We start from the raw sequence: 11,272 nt of genomic DNA, 5'->3' as shown, positions 1-11,272 counted from the left end.
TGATTTGACTTGACGAAACAGTCCTTAAGGTATGATGTGATGTCTGGCACCAAGATGTTTGCAAGAGATCCTTACGTCCTGTAAGTTGTGAGGTGAGGGCTTCATGAATTTAACTTATTTTGCCTAGCACATCCCACAGATCCTCATTTGGATTGAAATCTGGAGAATTTGGAGGTCAACACCTCAGTCCTCAAAGTTGTTCTCAAACCAATCCTGGACCATTTTTGCATTTGCTTTATGCCAGGGTGCGTTATCTTGCTGAAGGAAGCCACAGCTGTCAGGGAACGCCATTTCCATGAAAGCATGTAGATGCTTTGCAGCAATGATTAGGTAGGTGGCACACACGGGGAAGAGAAAATGTGGCTGATCAGACAAGATTATGTGTTTTTGTTGCTCCCTGCTCGAAGTTCTGTTGCTCGCATGCCCATTGTTGGCGGTGGACGGGCCGGCATGGGTCTGTGGTTATGCAGCCAACAAACTATGATGCACTGTGTATTTTTACACATTTCTATCAGACCTGACAATAAATTTTAAGTGATTTGAGCTACAATAACTCTTCTGTTGGATCAGACCACATGGGGCAGCTTACATTTCCAATGTGCATCAGTGAGCCCCATGACCCTGAACTGGTTCACCACTGTTCCTTTCTCTGACCACTTTTGATAGATACTGATCAACTTATTGTTGAATGCCTGAGCCAATCCTAGATGCCGTAGAGCAAAAGGTGGGATACTTCCTGGTCGCAGGACTAACACAGAGAGACAGACAACCATTCCTTACTACGACCAATTTAGAGGCTTCAATTAACCTAGCCCCACAAACTGCATGCCTTTGGGCTGTGGGAGTAAGCTGGAGAACCAAGAGAAAAGCCACTCAGATGGGGAGAATATGCAATACATAAAGGTCCCAAGGAGTTGGTGGATTTGAACCCAAGACCTGGCAATAGTGCTACTTTCTCATTTTAAAAACTTACTAGTTTTTAAAATGATTTGATTGATTGATTGATTGGTAATTTATTTCAACATGTGAACAATATACAAGTACATTTAGAAAAGAAATAAGAGAGAAAAAAATACTATACAAATTACATACAAAAAACCATTCTGATTAATTTACATGTTGAAAGGGAGTGGGAAGAAGTATACACTTATTTAATCCCACCCCTTTGCCATAAATTATCAGTGAATATTTAGTCAGCTTCCTTACTGATATAATTTGTAATAAAAATAGTGAACAGATTTCTGATATACTATATACTATAATATCACATCATGAATTTTTTGTTTGTTTGTTTTTAAATAGAGACATTCACTTAATTTAAATATTTTCCTTTTCTTTATAGATCGAGAAGATCATATTTTTATAACTCTTTTTGAACAGTTTTATGTTTGGACATTGCTTTAATTCCATATTCAGACTGTTCCATAGTTTCACTCCATGAACAGAAACACAAAAGCCTTTTCTTGTAGTACGTACCTTCATTGTTTTGAAGTTACAAAAAACCCTTAAATTATAACTTCCTTCTTTCAAAAAAAACATACTCTGAATATTACCTGGCAGTTCTTTATTTTTTGCTTTGAATAGAATTTGTGCTGTTTGGAATTTCACTATATCGTCAATTTTCAATATTTCAGACTGCAAAAATAGTGAGTTTGTATGTTCCCTATAACCTGCATTGTGGATGATTCGAATTGCTTTTTTTTGAAGAGTAAAAAGTGAATGTAATGTGGTTTTATAGTTATTGCCCCAGACCTCTGCACAATAGCTTAAGTATGGTGAAACCAGTGAACAGTAGAGAATATGAAGTGATGTTCTGTCGAATACCTGTTTTGCCTTGTTTAGTACTGCAATGCTTCGTGATACTTTGGAATGAATATATCTTACGTGAGCTCTCCAGTTAAGTTTTTCATCTATTATTACCCCCAGAAATTTATTTTCACTGACTCTTTCAATATCAACACCATTTATTTGAATCTTTGCATTTGTATTTAAACTACTATTTCCAAATAACATCAGTTTAGATTTATTCAAATTTAATGATAATTTGTTTTTATCAAGCCAGAACTTCACTTTACTTATTTCATTAGTCATATCCTCCAATAAATTCTGCAGATCATCACCAGAGCAAAAAATGTTTGTATCGTCAGCAAAGAGAACCATTTTTAATACTTTGGACACTTTACAGATGTCGTTAATGTACAAGTTGAAGAATTTTGGACCCAAAACTGACCCTTGGGGTACACCACAAGCAATGTCCATACATAAGGAGCAACCACCATTTATTTTCACAAACTGCTTTCTGTCACTTAAATAACTCCGGACCCAATCTAAAACTACCCCTCTGACACCATAACGTTCCAGTTTTCTTATTAATATATCATGATCTATAGTGTCAAATGCCTTTGTCAAGTCTATGAATAACCCAGCCACATATTGCTTTTTGTCTATGGAATTTGTGATGTATTCTATTGAATCTAATAGTGCCGATGATGTTGATCTGCTTGATCTGAATCCGTACTGACTCTCAGTGAGTAGTTTATGTTTATCTATAAATTTTTCCAGTCTGTTTTTAAACAGTTTTTCAAGAACTTTTGAGAATTGAGGTAGTAAAGAGACAGGCCTGTAGTTTGTGAAATGGTGTTTGTTTCCAGATTTGTATAGAGGTATAACTTTTGCTATTTTCATTCTGTCTGGAAATCGACCAGTTTGAAATGATAAATTACAGATGTATGTAAATGGTTTTATAATAGCCTCAATGACTCTTTTAACCACTATCATATCAATATCATTACAATCCAAAGATTTGTGATTTTTACATTTTTTGACAATTTCAAGAACTTCATTTTCATCAACGGCTGTGAGAAACATAGAATATGGATTTCTGTCAATCAGTGTATCGGGTTTTTCCTGTGCTTTCCCAGGATGAGTGATTGTTCTTGCTAAATTTGGTCCAGCAGTTACAAAGAATTCATTGAGACTATTTGCCACAACATCCATATTGTATTCTTCATGGTCATTACAAATGAAATACTTGGGATAGTTCTTTTGTCCAGTCCCACATTTTATAACACTGTTCAGGATTTCCCATAATCTTTTATTATTATTTCTATTTATATCTAATTGCTTCTTATAGTATTCCTTTTTACTAAATCTAAGTATATTAGTTAACCTATTTTTATATCTTTTGTATCTGATTTCAGCATCTTTAGTTCTCGTTCTTAAGAACTCTCTGTATAGAGCATTTTTCTTTATACATGCATTTTGCAGACCTTTTGTTATCCATGGACAGTCCATATATTTCTGTTTCCTACTATATTGCTTTATTGGACAGTTGGTATTGTACAGTAATGTAAATATTCTAAGGAATTTATTATAAGCACTATTAACGTCCTGTTCCTGATATACTTCACCCCAGTTTTCCTTCAATAAATCTTTTTTAAATGCATTCATTCTTTCTTCTGTTCTTACTCGTCTGTACTCTTTTTTACTGTCCATTTTATTGATCTTGTAATTCCTATCATAGATTGTAAAAATTGGAAGATGGTCACTTATGTCGTTAATCAGGAGTCCACTTACAGTCTTATTTTCAATGTCATTTGTAAAAATGTTGTCTATGAGAGTTGCACAATGTGATGTAATCCTGGTAGGTCTAGTAATTTTAGGGAATAGGTTCATACAGTGCATTGTGTTTATAAATTCCTCAGTGGTTTTATTTGGGTTTAGCAAATCAATATTGAAGTCTCCACAAATGAAAACTTTTTTGCGAGCTATTTCAATAAATGTTTCTTCTATCCAGTCTTTAAATGTCTCAATACTACTACCTGGAGCTCTGTATATACAGCTAATGAGCACATTTTTACTTTTTTCTTTACAAATTTCAACTGTAATACATTCTAGTACATTATCTTTTTTTTTTTTTTCTTCCGCCTGTCCCATTTGGTTCTTTAGCCATCAGAATTGTTGTCTGAAGACCAACAAGGATACCCAATGGATTTACTTTGCCAAATGGATCATCGTGGCATTGCCGTATTGGTCCATTTGGTCGATCTTTGTTTTTATTATTTATTATATTTTATTTTCAGATGTTACAGACGGGACAGACATGAGTGAGAGATAGGAAAGGGAGAAAGAAAGAGGAAGGAAAGGAAAAACAGAAGGGGAGAGGGACAGTGAGAAAGGGGGGGAGAAAAAAAAATCTCCTGGATCACCTGTTGAGAGAAGAATAGAAAACAAGCAAAAAAAGACAAAAAAAAAAGAAACAAAGCAACATACTAAACACAACACCATCGCATTAATCTAGCTAAGTGTAAACAGCAGTAAATACTAAATATTCAATGTTGTTGTGCAGCACGCAGGACAGATGTGCTTCGAAGTAGCAGCCAAGAAAGGTGTAATTTAGGTCTACGAGCAGTGAACACCCGTGTGCATACCTGTGTGGATCAGCGCGCTTGTATTCCAAAGGTTTCTCCGTGTAATGATCTGCTAGGGAGTGTGGGGGGGCCACAGCCCCGTCCCCCAGGGTGTGAGGCAGGTATGGAGGAGATCAAAACTCCAGACATCCAGAGGCCCCCAGAACACAAGAAACCATGGAAGACCAACAGAGGGGCAGCCGCGCCACTGTTCCAGTAAGAGCTTTCTAGTACATTATCAATCACCATCGTCATCTTTTCCACCACATTAAATTTCAAGGATTTGTCCACATACAAGGCCACTCCTCCTCCTCCTTTGTTTCGCCTAGTTATAAATGTGAATTCATAACCCTCCAGTTCAAAGTCTGTTCCTTTTTCCATATTGATCCAAGTTTCTGATAAGGCAATGACACTAAATGGATGTGAAAACTGGTTAAGATATTCTTTGATATGACTAAAATTAGCATAGAGACTTCTACAGTTAAAGTGGATAATTGATAATTTATTCTCAGTTTTAATCCTCTGATTGTAGTCTTTATTTGTATAGTAGCAGCAATTGTTATTGTTAGATGAGAAAAAGTTGTTGTCTGGATCTATTTCATATTCCAAGTCATGTGTATTGTGATCCATATAGTTAAATGTTTTCAGTTCCAATTGATCATATTCTGCAACTGTCTGACTGATGCAGCTGATTCTTCCAGATGTATCTGAGTTCTAAATACACTCTCATATTATATAATCTTAACTAGAGATGGACCGATCCGATATTACGTATCGGTATCGGTCTGATACTGACCTAAATTACTGGATCGGATATCGGAGAAAAATAAAAAATGTAATCCGATCCATTAAATATCACGAAAGCACCTCACAAAACTTGCAACACGCCGTAACTCACCTCAGAACGTTAGCACGTCGGAGCAGTATGCATCACGTGATAGAGCGGCTGTGGCATGCGGGACCTGTCGGTGGTCTGGATAGCATGTGGAGCTTCGCTAGCAACCTGGCATTTCATCTCCGACAAAGTTATCCCCGAGAGAAGTAAAGCAAGTGTGTAAGTCCATCTCTGAATGTTTGTAAAGCATTCCTGCGTTAAGCTTAACAAGCGACTGCCTCTCGCTCTCCGGCTGCTACTTCAATCATGAAACTGCTTAATGATCAGCTGATCGGCTTTTCTGTGGCGAGTCCGTCTGTCTTGTTTGTTTTTGCCCCACTTTGCACCAGAAAGAGGAAACCAGCGGCTGAACAACAGCAGCACGTTTAAGCTTGATAAGCTGTTGTTAGAATTTATTTAATATTACTTTCTACTCGAGGATCTTTTTCTACGTAGCTGACGCTGGTAACTGTGCAGGGGCGGATCTAGCAAAGTTTAGCCAGGGGGGCCGATAGGGCATTAACTGGGAAAAGGGGGCACAAAGACATACTTTTCTTTCTTACTCTCATTTAAAATGTCGAGCTTTTAATAAATAATTATCTGACACCCAAAGTTTTAATTTGATGTAAAATGAATAGAAGTCAATTACTGTATATAGTGACTATTAAGTCTAATATATATACCCTAGTAAGCTATAGTACTTTTTACTTTGGGATGGTACCATCTGTGCTGTCTGCAATTTTGTTGAAGAAAGATGCTGAATCTATTTAATATTTCTTGAAAAATAATTGATTTCTGTGCATTTTTTTCATACTTCATCAAATTAAGGTTGATTACGTCGATTAAGCATCATGAGGTGGAGCGTGAGGGGTGGTTCCCTATTTTTTATTTATTTATTTTTGTTGTTGCTGGGAGTTGGAACCCTATTAGTTAGGTTGCTTAATATTTACGCTAAGTACTCTTTAAAATACCAGAATAGGGAGGATGGTGTAGGTTTAAGTTTATTAGATTGATCAGTATTGCTGAACTATGAAATATTTTTTTTGTATACAGGTATAACAGAATAGCTTTAGTGTAGTTGTTGTTTTAAACTTGAGTATGAACTTGCAGACTTGCAAAATGCAGCAAGATATTTTAAAAAACAGTTTCGTTGATTAAAAAACACTATATCGGATTCATATCGGTATCGGCAGATATCCAAATTTATGATATCGGTATCGGACATAAAAAAGTGGTATCGTGCCATCTCTAATCTTAACACACAAAATATTACTTTTTTTCTGACAAAACTAATCAAAAATAAAGAAGCAGTGTGTGGAAAAATAACTAAACCCCTGCTTACAGAGGAAATAATAGGATAAGGAACAGCCAGCTAATCAAATGTCTCTTATTAAGAATAATAATACAAACAATAAGAATAACGTTATTGATCCCAGAATTTTTTCTGATGCTGCCTCTCCAACAGACTAGAAAAGCACACTTGTTGCTCAGTTATTCCAAGCACACCGCCACAGACTGATAGAACATCTGCAGCTGATGATAAAGGATTATTAGCAAGTGCAACTATCTATGACAGCCGTTGTCTTAGTTTGCTAGTCGGGAGCATTCAGAAGTGTGTTCATTATTAGTTGAAAAGATATCAGTAATGATCTTAGAGAAACGAAAACAATTTGAAGTCCAACATTCTACAGTGAGAAATATTATTCACAAACGCAATATTCAGAGAGACATCTGTCTGTGTGGTAAATATTAAAGTTCTTGACAGTAATTGGAAAAAGACTAAATAATTATTACTTGTTCAGAAGGGTTACTAGGAGCAAGACCCTTCACCATAAGAAGAACACATCAGCACAGCTTGAGTTTGCAAAGCTGTATCTCAGCAAACGATAAGACTTTTTAAACAAGTGGAAACGTTTGGCCAAGTTTGGAGAAAACCAAATGTAGCGTATCAGCACAAACATCTAATTCCAACTGTCAAGCACATTGGTGGAGGCATAATCTTTTGGCCTTGCTTTGCTCTGAGTCAACCATGAACTCCTCTGTATAGTATTCTAAGTAAAGTATTCTAGAGTAAAATGTGGGGCCATCTTTCCAACAACTAAAGCCTGGCTGAAACCGTGTCATGCAGCAGGAAATTATTCCCAGCACACCAGAAAATATACAACAGGGTGGCTAAAAAGAAAATAATCAGTGTGTTGCAACGGCCCAGTCAACATTAAGACCTAAACTTTGAAATGTTGTGGTGAGAGTTTAAGACAGTGGTCCCCAACCCCCGGGCCTCGGACCGGTACCGGTCCGCGAGAGTTGAGGCTCAGGTGTGAAATGTATAGTTTTCAGGGTTTTTATCGGTTTTCAGCGTTATTTTGTTATCGTTTTTATCGTTTACTCGGTTTTCCTGGATCTTTTCACGTGTGTTATGAATAAATCTTTTTTTCGGTACCAGTACTAGTTTTATTTTGTTGTATTTATCCGCAACACCTTAAAGGCCTGTCCATGAAAATATTATCGGGCATAAACCGGTCCATGGCGCAAAAAAGGTTGGGGACCGCTGATTTAAGAGATCTCGGAATGCCCGGAAACCTCGATGAGCCTCAATGACATAAAGAAGAGTGTGCCAATTTTCATCCACAGGCATGTAAGAGACTGATAAAGTCATTAAGAAAATCATTACTTAAATATTTTGCTGCTATTTTTGAAGTATTTGAAGTATTTATTTATTTATTGTCATTGTCAAGAACAATGAAATTGCGTTTGGGGCTTCCATACAACCCAAAAAAAAGAAGAAAATAATAAATACCCCTTAAAACCCAAGTGTACATATTTAACCCAGTGTGACTCCAATGCAATAAGACAATCCTTAGCAATAATGTTCGTAGAAATTCAGACAAAGACCTGAGAAACATGACAAAATACAACAATGCAACCCATTCAATATTATTGTACTGTGAGATATGATATCAGATATGATAGTTATCTATTTAAGAAAGAGGGGGGCAGGAGGGGGAAGAGAATAAAGATATGATGCACCAATGCAGACCAGTTCATTGCTATGGTGGTTTCTATAAGCTCTTGAATCATGGTGTGTACTTCTTCATTTGACAAAAACTAAACCAAAAGGGCAGCATTATGTTAAAAACTGACACCCTGTAATATGTCACATGTTGTTCTTCATTTGAATTTAAATCATTTTGAACCCAGGTAAAGACCTGGTGATGGTCTGCAAAGGGTGTACTATCTTTTATTATTTTTTGACTATATCCAAATCAAAAATTACTCCATGGTTCCTCACATTGTACACAACTTTCCTGTTTTGGGGGGCTACTCACTTGTTTTAAAAAATAGGGACAACCTAAACGCTCCCCAAAAAATGAAGGCGAAACATATCTATCGCCCCTGGTGTTTGGGTGCAGTATAGGTCATAAACCCTGTCTCTTCCATGTGAGCGGATGGGACTAGGGTCAAGTCAACACAAACAAGGTCTCCTCAGATAAATTTTTCCCATAGATGCTTTATGCAATTATTTGTATTTAGTATGCTAGATGCTTGTATAGGCATTTGTATATAAGAGTATGCTTATGCATATGTGGATGCTGTTAGGAATAAAATTATTAAATAAAGCTGTTTTTGTGATTTTTATATACACATTCCAAGTGTGCTCATTAAGAGCTGGCACTCCGTGTAGTAAAGGTCAGAAGCATTAGTTCAGATTGATTGAATTGAACTATTGAGATTGATATGTTGAGTTGCAGTGGGATTGCAAATATGCTTATAGATCATAACTAGTTAAAGTCAGGGGGATATTTTTCTTGGCCAAGGGAGTGTGAACAGAATGTCTCAGACTTAGCTAGCAATTCTCAGCCTGTTATTTTCTACTTATTATCTAATATTAATACAGCAAGGTTAGGGAGCGAGGTGTTTTTCTTTCTGTCTTTTTCCAGGAAAAGGAGCAGGGTCGAGACGATGACTGAAGTGCAGAGGAATATCGAGTCAGAGACGACAGGACCGGCCGCATTGTTTTTCAGGAGAAGATAGTCAAAATAATATTTGTTTTTGTTGTGATATAGAACTGCATTACCCCATCATCATCGTCATCCCCTTTGTGAAGCAGATCGTTGGTTCACATTGATTCCAGCGTGCTGTAACTTGTAATTTCAACTGCTGAAACAAATTAAATCTTTTAAAAGACAGTCACTCTCCTGGATTCCTGAAGGAAAGAAACAAAGAAAACAATGTCTTGTAATCTTTTTACCTTTTTTTAAAACCATTTTTGAGCACTTAATTTACACCTTAATTTACACCATGCTTTGTTTATGGTCACACAATTTTCAAAAATTGTGGAAACACCCCTGCTTCGCTTTCACCCTCTAGCTCATTAGGGTGGACACTCTCCCTCTCTAACTGGTTCGTTAAGGATCACTAGATTGCTAGGGTCTGCTCCTTACTACATAAAGCACATTGAAATGTGAAGTGTTGTAAAAGAGTACTATATAAAGAAAATTGAATTGAAAACTGCATACTTGGAGGTGCATACTTCCATCTAGTAAATACACAGTAGGGAGTGTTCATCACTGCTACTTCTCTGGGCATCAGTACAGCTCGTATCTTTTCTTCCAATTGTTCTTCACTCTTTTCCCTTCTGAGAGTTGTAGTGCTTTGGTGAGAGCCACAATCTCTGGCACCTGATCTGAGGCTGGCTGTGTAATTTTTCCCTTTTCCGTTCCCTTTCTCTCCCCTGTAACAACATCAGTCTGTATACAAGGTGAGATCCGGATGCTCCAGTGGTTCAGTTCGTAGATCTGATGTAGATGCAGGTAATTCTTCATAATCTATTTCATCCTGTGTGTCATAATTATCCCTCTGGCTTCTGAGTATCACTGGCGAACCATATGACCAATCTTAGTCACTCATCCTCATTTCCTCAGGGCTGCTGAACTCCAATTGAAATCCCCTGATGTGGAGGAATCGGCATAGACCAGGGCCTCAACGACCATGTGCCCTCCTTACCTGAGATCTGTGGTTACATCCACTTTGGCAGTCATATTGGGCCAGTTTGTCATTAACTTATTTAATCTCTTGGTCCCCTCCTTCAAAAAGGACCACCTTCTCTCTTCCTCACACTGTTCACCAGCATCCTGTTGTTTTTCCTTCCTCTGCATCAGGTTCTCCCATAGGTGTGACATCTATTATCCCTGAATTCAACTACTGCCTGAGCTGTAGACCAGCGTTCCCATGTGTGCTGTAATATTTAGGCAAACTCACACAATCAGGTAATTCTGGGTAAAGTTTGGGCACAGTACAAACTCCAGGTCTTGTAGTCAGCAGTCCAGTTCTTTATGTGGTCTTCACCTTGAAACTTGTAGTCTGGACTTTTACTTAGTCCAGTAGCACATATCTACGGTCGTCACCATGTGCTCTCGCTTGATATCCATTTCATCCCTCCTTCCTTCCATTCTTTCTGTGCTTGCTCATATTCTCCTAAGGAGTGCAGCCAAATACCCAGGCTGCACCCCTCGAGACAAGATGATACATACCATTCCTTTTTCCAGTTACCCCCATCTCTTGTTGAATTTCTTTTCCGTTGTAGATCTGGCTTTCTTATCTTCTATACTATCCAACATCCTGTTGTTGACATATTTTTCTAATTGACCCAAATTCTCCATTTCAGGTGAGATTGCAATGTCCGCCATTACGGTCTTATTTAAATTCTCTTTTACTGTTTAATGTATTTTCATATTTCTCTTTTTTTTTTTAACGTTTTAATTGTTTTATCTGTTTTTATTTTTGTTTATCTTCTAGGGATAAGGACTCCCTTACTCCCAGGTCTAATTATTTCTTTCCTTATTCCATTTCATTTCTCTTTTATTCTTTAAAACCAAACAAAAACAGCAGTTACTAAGAATTAAACAAAAAAATATATATTTTAAAATGATGAAAACGCAATGTTTTTCTCTTTTTCCAAAACTAGAAACCTCAACTTTAAAATTATTTT

At 37.0% G+C, this 11,272-nt stretch overlaps 1 long non-coding RNA gene across 1 annotated transcript; it reads right to left on the bottom strand.

Annotated features, from left to right (window-relative positions):
* Window positions 1–7,295: 7,295 nt before the first annotated feature.
* Window positions 7,296–10,788, bottom strand: LOC146706374 (uncharacterized). Its single transcript, XR_014921534.1, has 2 exons — window positions 9,801–10,788; window positions 7,296–9,487 (listed from the first exon to the last, which is right to left on the bottom strand). It is a non-coding gene; the product is annotated as an uncharacterized LOC146706374 (long non-coding RNA).
* Window positions 10,789–11,272: the final 484 nt, after the last annotated feature.

The sequence above is a fragment of the Copadichromis virginalis genome, linkage group LG7 (genome assembly GCF_057382275.1).
Source record: "Copadichromis virginalis isolate Kocher_CV1m ecotype Utaka linkage group LG7, C_Virginalis_male_GT1.1, whole genome shotgun sequence".
In the NCBI taxonomy this organism is placed as follows: domain Eukaryota; kingdom Metazoa; phylum Chordata; class Actinopteri; order Cichliformes; family Cichlidae; genus Copadichromis; species Copadichromis virginalis.
The sequence above is the reverse complement of the archived record's forward strand: the minus strand, read 5'-3'. Positions and strand labels throughout refer to the sequence as shown.